This window comes from Grampus griseus (assembly GCF_964374135.1).
Source record: "Grampus griseus genome assembly, chromosome: 1".
In the NCBI taxonomy this organism is placed as follows: Eukaryota; Metazoa; Chordata; class Mammalia; order Artiodactyla; family Delphinidae; genus Grampus; species Grampus griseus.
The window spans coordinates 74479291-74492185 of record NC_139017.1 but is presented as its reverse complement, the minus strand read 5'-3'; positions in this window follow the sequence as shown (position 1 = coordinate 74492185).

Below are 12895 nucleotides of genomic sequence, written 5' to 3'. Positions count from 1 at the left end.
TTAACAAGGCATGACTTCAAGGAACATAAACTATCTCATTGATAACACAATCGCCTTTTAGGCAAGAGGTCTTTGGAGGAAAACACTCAGATCCAATATTCAGGGAGTCAGTGAAACAAAATGAAAGGAGAGACGGGCAGTGGGTAAAGAGTCCTGCCAGGCACTAACTAGCACATTACTTACCCTTGTCTAAGCTCAGTTTCTTCAACTATGAGGTAGGGTTATTAGGAGAATTCACTGACCTAATGCATGTAATTTGCTTAGCACAGAAAAGTTTTGATAAATAAATGTTGATAAATATAAGTGTTAATAATAATTCTTTTTATTATTATTTTATTGTTGTTATTACTGGGCCAGTGGCCCACTATTGACAATGAAAAGTGTTTCCCTATCATCAGCACCTTCACTTGCATATTCACGTGGGCCTTCTGATCCAACTGCTGAACAAATGAAAATGGCAGGAATGAAGTGAGTGTGTGTAATGGGGGCAAAGATGGAAAATTCAGTCACAGACCACAGCCCTGATTAGCACAAAAGAGAGCTTCCCCTACTGAGAAGGGACAAAGTCAAATTCAATCACTTCAGGCTTTCATATGACCTAAATAGGATGATAAAAAACTTTTAATAAATAATTAGGGAAAAGAGAAAAATGTTTATTTTATTTTATTTTTAAATGTTTATTTTAAAGTAAACATAAATAAAAATAAAATAGATCCACAGGAGTACTTGAGTACATGATATTCCAGCAACCCAAGCTTCCAGGACTGCACTGCAGACAGTGCTTTCAGACACATGTGGAATGTGTCCATGGCCCTGGGGTCACAGGGTAATAGAGGAGCCATAGAGAAAAGAGGAGCTTGGCAGAATTGCCTTCATATTTTAAGCTATAGCTTTCTTTACTGAAATAATAGTTTTCAAGAAACAAATTATTCACAAACCATTAATAGCATATGTTGAGATGGGAAGATGATAGGCAAGAAGGATAATTAATTCTGGCCTATTCTTTAAATAAAATACTGTCTAAGTATAGAGGAATAAATTAGATGACTTTTCAAACCTTTCTAATCAAAGCCTCCTAAAATAATCCCATTGTCTAGTGCAGTGGTTTTCAAACATTTTTTGACCATAACACACAGTAAGAAATATATTCTACATCTAGACTCGGTACATGCACACAGACAGTATTCTTTCTTAATACTGGTTTCACGAAAGAATATATATATAATTTTTATAAATTTCTTTATTTTACTTTTGGCTGCGTTGGGTCTTCATTGCTGCACGCAGGCTTTCTCTAGTTGCAGCGAGCGGGGCCTACTCTTCCTTGAGGTGCGCAGGCTTCTCACTGTGGTGGCTTCTCTTGTTGTGGAGCACAGGCTCTAGGCGCGCGGGCTTCAGTAGTTGTAGCACGCAGGCTCAGTAGTTGTGGTTCGTGGGCTCTAGAGCACAGGCTCAGTAGTTGTGGCTCACGGGCTCTAGTCACGCAGGCTCCACCGCACGTGGGATCTTCCTGGACCAGGGCTCAAACCCGTGTTCCCTGCATTGGCAGGCAGAGTCTTAACCACTGTGACACCAGGGAAGCTCCCATGAAAGAATATTGATCCTTAGTTATGTAATGTTTTTCTATTGTTTTATGCCGGTTCCTTCCTTTCTTTTCCTTCCTTTCTTCCCTTGTCCCTTCTTCCCTTTCTTTCTTCCTCCCTTCCTCCCTCCCTAATACTCCTTGCCAAACTGATTTTGCCACTCATAATCTGAAAAATACAGGCCTATTGGGTTTTCCTAATCATTAAATATTTCTGCAGGTGAGTTTACCCATCCAGAATATGGACAGAATTCAGCCAACTTCCCAGAAGAGCAGTTTCTAGGTTTGACTTTTGTCTCTAGGATTTAAGAAGTCATTCCCAGGGGATCTTGTTTTGTCTATAGCTGAACATAAGGATTTGGGAGGGGGCGGGAAGGAAGGGGACAGATGAGAATCAATAGAAAGAACTGCAAGGTCCGAAGACAAGAACCATTTGTCTAGTGCAATCTATTTTACTATATATTAATAAAAAAAAAAAACTCATCTTAAATATTTAGCATCATCGTGCACCTTTTACAATTGACCCAACAAACCAAGCTCTGGCTTGGAGGCGCAATTATTCATTTTCACGGAAGAGTGACCTCTTTTTTAAAATCCAGGACCCCCGCAGCGTCCCAGCCCTTCTCCGGCCTCCAACTTTTCCCTCCAGTTTGGTGGAAGGTTACATTAGAAGAAAATAGTCCCTATAGTGTTGAAACTTTTCAGGGGAAAAGAGGGCGTTTGACGTGTGGGTGGGTGGGCAGCGCCGGCCGTTGCAGCTGGTGCGGCGAACGCCCAGGGCTGGGCGGCACGCGGACGCGGAGGCGCCAGCGGCGGGGGCAGGACGGGGCAGGAGGGACCCGGAGGCGGGGGTGGGAAGAAAGCCCTGAAGTCCTGCAAAGGACAGAGGCCGCCTGCGCTCCTTTGCTGCGCACCCGCCGCCCGGGAGGGGGCGCTGGCTGCCGGGGAGTTGAGGATGGGGCCTTGGTCTCCCGAACCCTAGAGTCGGCTTGGGTTGTCAAGAACCGTCTTTTTTATTGATCATTTCTTTTTGTCATGATGCTCTCTTGGCCTCAGACTGCGTGAAGGGAGCCATATTAAGAGTGCAGAAGAAGAGGTGACCTGGAGGAAAAATTAAAATGCGATATAAAAAAAGAGTTTTTCTTACTTCCTTTCTCTCTCAAATTAATTTAGATGTAAATTACATTTTGAAAGGTCCCAAAATCAGTCTCCAAGGCTGTGTCCTCTACCCTCACCAGATACATAGAATAAGATTTTGATGTGATAGTAATTTTGCCAGTGGAGGCCGACTCCCCAAACCATCACCCTGGTAAGTAATGAACAATTTCCATGGGTTATGACTTTGAGGTTTTGTTTTACTTCATTCTAATAGATGTCCCGTCTAAAAGTGGGTAAGATTATACCTAACTCAGCCCAGGTTTAATTCGGATTATTTTTGAAAACTCTTGATGGGTAGGTAATTTACCTAGTTTCTCCTTATTCAGATTTAGGAAATATTGCTTTATTGCTACATGCATTTTAAGTGTCTTTTGCCATGCTGTTCTTAGTGTGGGTAGAATGTCTCTCTCTTTCCCCGTTGGTACTGTCAACAAACATTCGAGGAGTGCTTAGCTCAGAATACTGTTGGGTATTACAGATTAAACAATCTGACATACCTGTCAATTTCATCAGAAACAGCATTTATGTATACGTATAGTCTGTACCATGCTATATACTAGAAATCTTTGTGAAATGTAAACTCCTCATATGTAGAGACCCTATTTTATTCTGCAGTGAAATGGAGTCGATCTCCTTGCAGTGTTGTGTATTTTAAAGGATCTAGGATTTAATAGGGACTATTAAATGATAGCCATTAGTATTATTTACCTTGATATCCTCCAAAGTGCTTTGCTCATGGCAAACACTCAATAAATATTGGTTAAATGAATGAACATGGCATGTTCCTTATTATGCACATAAGGAAAATACCAGGATACCCTGTAGCACAATGACTTCATTTCACCAATGAAGCTTAGTGTGGAGGTGTCTATCCTACAGCCCTTTTACCAGACGCAGGCTCTCTTGACCTTGGAATGTGGATCACTTAAGATTTTCGGGGGAAAAAAAGTGTACTTACTTAACTAGTAGGCCCTAACCTCTTGTCAGTGTGGAGCTTGAGAAGTTTGCTTAAATATGGAAAAGCTAAGCTTACTTGACACAAATCAGGGGGAAAAAAAGGTTTCTACATGTTATTCAAGTTATTCATGTCAAAAGTGATTAGTGGGCCCCAGCTTCCATTACATCATTCATTAGGAGAGTGTGGGCTGGGAGCTCTGCAAGTCACATGATTCGATGGAGGAATTAAGACTGAATTTTCTTCTGTGTTTCTGCCCTTAACCATATTCAGTGGTAAGCATGTTTGGAAAAGGTTAAAGCAGAACATGGAGATCTAGTTTATTTTAATGCTGTCAGACTGCTAAGCAGTGGAAACTTGTTGAAGAGATTTACCAAGCTGTTTCCTTAGATTAAAGACTTTAGTGAATTAATTAAAAGGGTTCTGAGAGATACAACATGCCAGACCCCTACTGGCTCATAAAATTGTTCTTTCTGATTGATGTGACGTGACAGCTGAGCACAGTGCATGTAAAGCTGCAGGAGAATAAAACAAGAGTAGTGCTGATGTGTTCAAAGACATGTAAGAGTTCCACGTGAACTGGCTGTGACCACGGAGTCAGCTGGACACCGTGCTTATTTCCTTTGGCTCAGGCACCTGAGCTCAGTAGAAGCACAGATTTGGCAAGGTGCTGAACTACTGGGGGAAAATGAAGTCACAGCTTCAGAAGAGCTTCACAGATTGTGATGTGTTGGTATTATGTTTCATGTTTTAGTCATTGCTTTTAGGATGCACGCTTGAAGATGGTCCTCAATTATGGAGTCATGTCTGCGCCACTTGGTTTCCCGAGTGACTGACTGAGCTGAAAGTGAACTACGTTTTTAAGGAGACAGATATCCAAGACAAGTAGATGAATTGCAGAAGTGTTCTAACATTTTTAGCCACATTCTAGGCAATGTTGGGTCTAACTGGTTTAGAAAATACATTCTTTTTTAGCCAACAGTGTCAACAGTATCAACCAACACTGAAGCTGAGAGCCGTCAGCGTTAATACATACCTGCAGTGAGAATTTGAATGTGCCTTGGCCAAATACATTTATTCATTCAACGCATATTTATTAAGTGCTAGGCCTTGGAGATACCTCAGTTCTAGTATTGTCTAATAGTGTTGTTCAATAGGAATATAATGTGAGCCCCGTATGTAATTTAAAGTTTTCTAGTAGCCATATTAAGACATTTAAGAGAAATCAATGAAATTAATTTTAATAAGATATTTTATTTCCACCAAATATAGCTAAACTATAATTTTAATATGTAATTAATATAGGAGTTATTAATACAATATTTTACATTGTTTATTTTGAATTGTTGTTCTAATTCAGTGTGTATTTTACGCTTAGAGCACATCTCACATTGCACTAGACACATTTCAGCTGCTCAAATGCCACTAGTGATTACCGTATTGGGCAGTGCAGGTCTAGAGGGAAGTACAGATGAGTAAAAAGGTAATTTCAATAAGATGGAATAAAGGCAATGATGAGAGAAGTATAAGGTACAACGAGAACATATAAAAAGGGCTTAGTTCCTTCAGTTCTTCCGCCTAAAAATCCCATACTTCTCTCTGCTCCTCTGCATTCTTCCTGCCACCACTCTAATCCAAGCCAGCATCATCTCTCTCCTTGACTTCCGTAACAGCATCCAAAATTGTCTACCTGCATCCGCCCATGGCCCTCTCTGCAGCTAGAGTGATCTTTTAAAAATGCCCATCCAGGTGCTTCCCTGGTGGCGCAGTGGTTGAGAGTCTGCCTGCCGATGCAGGGGACACGGGTTCGTGCCCCGGTCCGGGAAGATCCCACATGCCGCGGAGCGGCTAGGCCCGTGAGCCACGGCCGCTGAGCCTGTGCGTCCGGAGCCTGTGCTCTACAACAGGAGAGGCCACAACAGTGAGAGGCCCACGTACTGCAAAAAAAAATAAAAAATTTAAAAAACAAATAAAAATGCCCATCTGATCATATCACTCCCCTGATTTAAACCTTAACTAGATGATGAATTGAGCAAATGTGAAATGATGGACGTAAAGCACCTGGCACAAGTCTTCTGCTCACTAAGTTTACTTCTCCCCACGTCTCCCTTCACTTTCTTGTTTCTGCCTTCCTCTTCCCTCTCTGGCTCTGGAAAAAGCATCTGCCTCCCACCCCCTCCTTCCTCTTATCACCACTTATCAGTCTCTTATTATCTGAATTTTTTTTTCTTGCTTTCCCCTTTCTTCTTTCTTGTCTCTCCTTCATGATCTAGTTTATTACAACATAGAATTTAAATGGTTTAAAATTTTGTGCTGTAGGGAGTTCCCTGGTGGCCTAGTGGTTAGGATTCTGGGCTTTCACTGTCATGGCCTGGGTTCAATCCCTGGTGTTGGAACTGAGATCCCATTCCATAAGCTGCACAGAGCAGCCGACAAAAACAAACAAACAAACAAAATCTGTGCTATAGTTATGCACTTCTGTGGTTCAAGTTCTTCATTTTTTAAGAAGATGTTGGGGGTAGGAGTTTATTACTTATTTACTTTTGCTGTGTTGGGTCTTTGTTTCTGTGTGAGGGCTTTCTCTAGTTGTGGCAAGCGGGGGCCACTCTTCATCGCGGTGCGTGGGCCTCTCACTATCGCGGTCTCTCTTGTTGTGGAGCACAGGCTCCAGATGCGCAGGCTCAGTAGTTGTGGCTCACGGGCCTAGTTGCTCTGCGGCATGTGGGAGCCTCCCAGACCAGGGCTCAAGCCCGTGTCCCCTGCATTAGCAGGCAGATTCTCAACCACTGCGCCACCAGGGAAGCCCCAAGTTCTTCATTTTAAAAGTCAGAAAAGCTTGACCTTGTATCAGGATTAAATTAAAATGCTTTTTACTTCAGCATGGTCTTCAGTTAACTCTTCTTATAGAAAGCTTCTATACAAAAGTACATATTATCTTCTTTTGGGAGGAAAACAATCCCCTTTCATGTTCTGTAGAGGAGAAAATGGTGCAGCTGTTTACATAGCATCCTCCTCTAGTGATGTGAAATATGTCAGAAGAACCCAGGTACCTGCCCATAGCTGTGCCTCTCTTAGGTGGATTGCTGCTGCCCCTTGGCAGTAGGGCAGTGAGGCAAGTTAATTATTCAGTGTCAGTGGAAGTAAATAAATAAATGAATTACCTAATTAAATAAACCTTCAGGCTGCTGAAAGCTGGCAGTTTCCTTAACTGCACACTTTCTTTGGAGGATCAGTTCTCTTGTTTGAAGGAACAGCCAACCCAGGCATATGGGCTCTTCCCTTGTACTTCTGAGAAAGTGGATTTACGACCGTCTGTGTACTCATCTTTCTGTTTACGTCTCTGACATAGACAACTCTGCCAGTTGCCAACACTCTTTCTACCTCCACTGAGAACAAGGAGAGATCCTGCCACTGCAGAAGGAAGAAAGTAAGTTATAATTCAAGAAGGACTTCCTGCTGTCAAGACATAATCAACACCCACACAAAACAAGTGAGGGAGTATCTTAGCCTAGAAAAGATGTTTCTGTTATAGAAAAGACCCCCCCCCCCTCATCCCAGGCCTGGCCTGAGGGAGGCCCTGCCCCTGGAAAGGCTTGGGCATTCAGAGTCAGAATCAGCAAGCATTTGTTGAATAGATAGATACCACATAATACAAGGCAGCTCCATGTACATCTTTCTACTACACCATTTTAATATTTTAATTTAAGAGAAACCCTTCAGCTTTTTCCCAAATGGAATTTTATCCTGAAATGAGATCCTGCAGCATGAGGACCAGCTACAGAAATACTTTAGTATTAAGGGACCTCCACAACCTAAAACATTTTTCCTAACTTTGACCACTGTTCCATGGGCTTCCAGAGGCTGTACCACATTCTATCCTAACAGCTTGTTCTTAACCTCCCACTACAAAGATTTACTGAGAATTTCTTTCTGAACAGAATTTCTCTCATGAAATAAATAGTAGAAGCATGTTGTATTTATTAGGATAAGTGCTATAACAGATCCAAATAAGGAAAATGGCTCCCATACAGTAGTTTATTTCTTGCTTCTAGGGTGGCAGAGCAGCCCTCCTCCATGTAGCCGTTTAGGAACCCAGGTTAATGACGGCCTGCAGAAGGCACGGAGGAGACACATGGGAGGTTTTATGGGCCTTGACGGAGGGTTCATCCCCCTTAGTGGGCTCCACTGATGGGTGTCAGTTTGCAAACAGTTTGTTACTGATGCCTGACAAGATAAGTACGGAAATGGAGAGTGAGCCTTTAGAAAATTTTATAGCAATTTTGATAGAGTAATTTTATGTCTGCTGAATTTAATAAAAAATTGGGGCTTAATTTATATCTTCGGTTTTTTTTTTTTTTGCGGTACGCGGGCCTCTCACTGTTGTAGCCTCTCCTGTTGCGGAGCACAGGTTCCGGAAGCGCAGGCTCAGCGGCCATGGCTCACGGGCCCAGCCGCTCCACGGTATGTGGGATCTTCCCGGACCGGGGCACGAACCCGTGTCCCCTGCATCGGCAGGCGGACTCTCAACCACTGCACCACCAGGGAAGCCCTATATCTTCATTTTTTAATTTCATTTTTCCATTAACTTATTGCTAGTGTATTTTTTCAAAAGTTCTGATCCACAATGGATTAGAAAGAAAAAAATCTTGTCTTTTTTGCCACATATGTTATGAGAAGCACTAGTGTACATTCCTTCCCTCCGTGTACCTTCTGCTAGAACTTAGTCTCATGGTCATGTCTAACCGTAGTGGAGGTTGGGAATGTGGTCTAGCTGTATGCAAAGGGAAAAGGGGAGAAGGCAGATGTTGGTGAGCACTAGGAGACTCTGGCACATGTAGCTCACACACCTGGAAACACAACTTGAAGTTTGAAACGGAGAGAGAGGACTGAGCCCCCAGGATGAGGGTGAGCTATGGGGAATGTATCCATCCTACTTTCGTCCAGGCTGGAGACCACTGACGGCTACTGGCATTAGTTACAATTCAGAAGGATTTGGCTGCTAAGGTCAGAAGGAAAAATGTTGTCTTTATTTGCTAGGCTCATTTCTCTCACACTCGAACTTTTCTTTCCATTCTCCCTGCCATGCCTTACTTAGTTCGTTATTTCTTAAACTATCAAAATAGCCTCCTAACAGAGGCCCCTACATCTATCTTTACCCACCTCAGCCCCATCTAACATGTGAGTCTCACTGTGTTATGCTTCAGTAGTTTCCCTGTCACTCACAAGCCTGAGTTAACTTTTGTCATAAAAATCCCACGAGGGCATTCACATTCCAGTCCCTTCCTACCTCTTAGGCCTCATCTCCTGGCACTGTGCTCTGGGCATTCTGTGCCCAGCCTTACCGACTTCCTCTATTCCTGGCACACTCCATGCACTAACATACCTCCTTGCCTTGGACGTGCAGCCTCCCTGGGCCCACTCCCACCTGTCCTTCAGTTCTCAGTTTAATGTTACTTCATCTGTGAAACCTTCCTTGATTCTCTTCAGCCTGGTGATGCACCCCTTCCTTCAGGAAAATCATAATTGTTTGGTAAAAAATAGCTATCGCTCTAAAAAATGTATTTCTCCCCATCTTAGACTATAAGCTAAATGAGGCCCAAGAACATGTGTTCTAATTTATGTATCTCAAGTGCCTCCTATGGTTTCTGATAAAGAGTTGGTACTCAGTGAAGATTTGTAAAGTGAGTGAATGAATGGTTTTCGACCTTTGGACAATTCAAGGATGAACCTTTGGACCATTTAAGCTCCTTCTTGTCTGCCCTCTGTCTAAGAATAAAGGGTTTGAGGAAGATAGGACAAGAAGTTGACACAAAAACGGAAGAAACGAAAGTTAGATCTCAGAAAGACTGTCAAATGAGAGGACTCTGAAATGTTGGTGTCTTGCACTGGATGTGACATCTCAATGCCTAGAGAGGAGACTGCTAGTTGCCTACTCAGCACCCAATATTTCATCCTTCCTTACTAACAGAGCCCTTATGTTATTGAAAGTGGCAATGGGCCTAGCTGAGAAACGACATCTCTTAGACCGTTGTCGCTAGGAGGAGCCATGAGATGTGATGGAATTTCTTGGAAAAGACCTTTAAAGGTGGCTGACTTCGCTGAGAGGTCTCCCTTTCTACCTTTGCCTCAGCCTCATTTCTGCTGCTTAGAATATGGATGTGGTATCTGCAGCTGCAAATCTTGCTACCAGGAGGCAACCTTGAGGATGGAAGCTGTGAGCTAAGGAGAGCAGGATAGAAATATAGAAGCAGCCTGAGTCCCTAATGGGATGGAGCCACCCTACCTGGCCTGTCTTGCCTATTTTGTATAAATTTATTTACTTATTTATTTTTGGCTGCGTTGGGTCTTTGTTGCTGCGCACAGGCTTTCTCTAGTTGTGGCGAGCGGGGGCTACTCTTCGTTGTGGTGCGCAGGCTTCTCGTTACGGTGGCTCCTCTTGTTGCGGAGCTCAGGGGTTCAGTAGTTGTGGCTTGCGGACTCTAGAGTGCAGGCTCAGTAGTTGTGGCGCACGGGCTTAGTTGCTCCGCGGCATGTGGGATCTTCCCAGACCAGGGCTCGAACCCATGTCCCCTGCATTGGCAGGCGCCACCAGGGAAGTCCCAGTACCCACTCTTAGCCATTACCATATTAGCATATTAGCAATAACATAAGCGCATTCAGAGGCCTGACTGTAGTTCAGAAAGCTTCAGTAACTTGTTTAAGGTGACACAGTAAGCGGTAGAGCCAAGATTCAGACCCGGGCCCCCATGAATCTTAAAACTGTGCATTTCTGGGAATTCCCTGACAGTTTAGTGGTTAGGACTCCACGCTTTCACTGCCGGGGTTCGATCCCTGGTCGGAGAATTAAGATCCCGCAAGTCGCATGGTGAGGCCGGAAAAACAAACAAACAAACAAAAACAAAACAAAAACCCAAACTGTGCATTTCCCCATGCATTTTGGAAGGACCCAATGTGGGTAGACTACAGGGTGAAGGGGCGGGATACCAGATGGATAAATGAAATCCTGCCTTTTACTCTCCTGTAACCCTGAGTCTTACCCATGGAGCCGACATCCATCTCGCCCTCTTGTGGCCACATGACCCACTGCTCTTGGCAAGCAGTTAATAGGAAGTCCCACGTGGAGGGCTCAAGTCAACAAAGGGCTTAGCTCAGCCGACCCATGGGAGAAAGATGGGGTATTCAAGGAGGAGGAAGGCAGCTACCAAATAAGGGAACCATGCTTAGCCTGACTTCCCAGTACCAAGTCCATCCCCAGAGCTAGGAGTGTCAGCCTCCCATAAAAATAAGGGCCAAAAACCTCTAGGCAGTTGATAAGACTTTCTTAATCATGATATGGGGCTCTCAAGAGAAGAAATGGAAGATATAGTCCCCTCCCTCAAGGAGCTCATCATATAATTTATCCATTTGCGCAATCAGCAGACAGAATTTTATATGGTTAAGAGCAAGACTCTAGAGTCTGACTGTCTGGGTGTGAATTCTGCCTCTGCTACTTACTGTGTGACCTTGAGCAACTTACTTAACTTCTCTGTGCTCTGATTTCCACGCTTAAAACGAGGGTGATAATACCACCTACTTTATAAGATCATCATGAAGATTAAATGAAGTAATATTTGTAAAGTGATTAGAATAGTGTCTGGCATATAGTAAATGCTTAAGAGACTTATAGATAACCTGTAAATGAAACACTCCTTTTGTGGTTTAACTCCATAACAATTCAGAAATGGGGAAAGTCATAGGAGAAAAGAAATTAAGAAGGGTGTCACTAAAATAGTGAAGCCAAATAATGGACAGGATTTGGGAAGATGCAGAGGTGTGGCCCGGATCCAGGCAAAAATATGGAGGCAGAAACTGGCATGGTCAGGGTTACAGATGAGGTGGGGAGTAAGAAGGCATGCCAGACAGTAGACTGGGTAGGTGCTTGCAAGCCTCTGATCAGAGCATTTTCAACTGATAAATTCATAACCTTGTGTGTGTTTCTGTTTAAAGACACCTTATTTAATATCTATTGTTGATTCATTAACATTGAACTCGTGACAAACAGCACTCTAAATCATGCCTGCAAGAAGCATATCTAACACCCTTTTCCTCTGTAGGGCACATCCCAGCCTTCTTGCACCTGGGAAGCACTTCAGCACTGCAGTTGGGGGCCATTGTAAACAGCGAAATCACCAACAAAAAGCATACACACAAAAGCAAAACACATAGCACTAAACAGACCATGAATAGGACACTTGTTTACCGGATGAGAGCTGAAACAAGGAGGTAGAGCGTTGCCCTGTTGGACCTCAGTTGGTAACGTCACTATCCCATGACTCAAATTTTTTGCTGCTCTGAACACATCTGTGAATGACCATGAAAGCCTTATGATTACTGATTGGGGGGTTGCAGATAAATTTTAGCAAGTAGGCAAAATTGACAAATATAGAAACTGTAAATCATGAGGTTGAACCATACATAGAGGGCCAGCTTCTTGGTCATGTGACCTGTCCAGTCCCACAGAGACAACATTCAGAAGGGCCCCAAGCTTGGTTTAATGCTCTGCTGTTGTTACTGTCCTGAATTATTCCTAACTTTTTTTTAAATTGAAGTATAGTTGATTTACAATATTGTTAGTTTCAGATGTACAGTGAAGTGATTCGGTTATATATATATATGTTTTTTTCAGATTATTTTCCATTATAGGTTATTATAAGATATCAAATATAGTTCCCTGTGCTATACAGTAAACCCTTGTTGCTTATCTATTTTATATATAGTAGTATGTACCTGTTAATGCCATACCTTCCCCCTCACCCCTCGAAATTCTTAACTTTTGAACAAGGGACCACACATCATTTTCATTTTGCACTAGGCTACAAATTATGTATCTGGTCCTGTATATGTTTGTGTAGGCATATTTTATTTCATAAATGAGATATTATAAATGCTCTTCCTTTTTTCTTATATTTTCCTTTTTTAAAAACTCAGTATTATATCTTTGGAGATATTTTCATATTGACATATAGAAGTCTACTTTCCTCCTTTTAACATCCATAGTATAGGTGTATCATGATTTATTTTTCAAGCCTCCTATTGCTGGACATTACTTCATGAATTTTTAGAAATTATACTGAAAAGACCATCCTTGTTATACATACACAAACGCTTTGGCATATCTTCAAATTATATTCATACAGTATACTAGCAGTAGAATTGCTGCTACA